The 220-nt window shown below is 32.3% G+C and overlaps 1 long non-coding RNA gene across 1 annotated transcript; it reads left to right on the forward strand.

Annotated features, from left to right (window-relative positions):
* On the forward strand, positions 1–213 carry LOC104775715. Its single transcript, XR_766054.1, has 2 exons — positions 1–63; positions 162–213. It is a non-coding gene; the product is annotated as an uncharacterized LOC104775715 (long non-coding RNA).
* Positions 214–220: the final 7 nt, after the last annotated feature.

Raw genomic sequence — 220 nt, forward strand, 5'->3', positions numbered from 1 at the left:
ATCGAAAGCGAGAAGAGTATTGGATTAAAAGCTCAAAGAGACGACATAAAATTTATGATCTTGGTAGGTCATTTAATATAATCCACTTCATTAACAACTATAGCGTCACATTTTTATATATTTTGGGTATTGACAAGTAACGTTTCATTACATTATATCAGGATATGTTTATTGGAGGGACGTCAACAAGTTCAACTCTACTAGAATGGATAATGACGGA

Source organism: Camelina sativa, unplaced genomic scaffold (assembly GCF_000633955.1).
Source record: "Camelina sativa cultivar DH55 unplaced genomic scaffold, Cs unpScaffold31881, whole genome shotgun sequence".
NCBI classification, from domain to species: domain Eukaryota; kingdom Viridiplantae; phylum Streptophyta; class Magnoliopsida; order Brassicales; family Brassicaceae; genus Camelina; species Camelina sativa.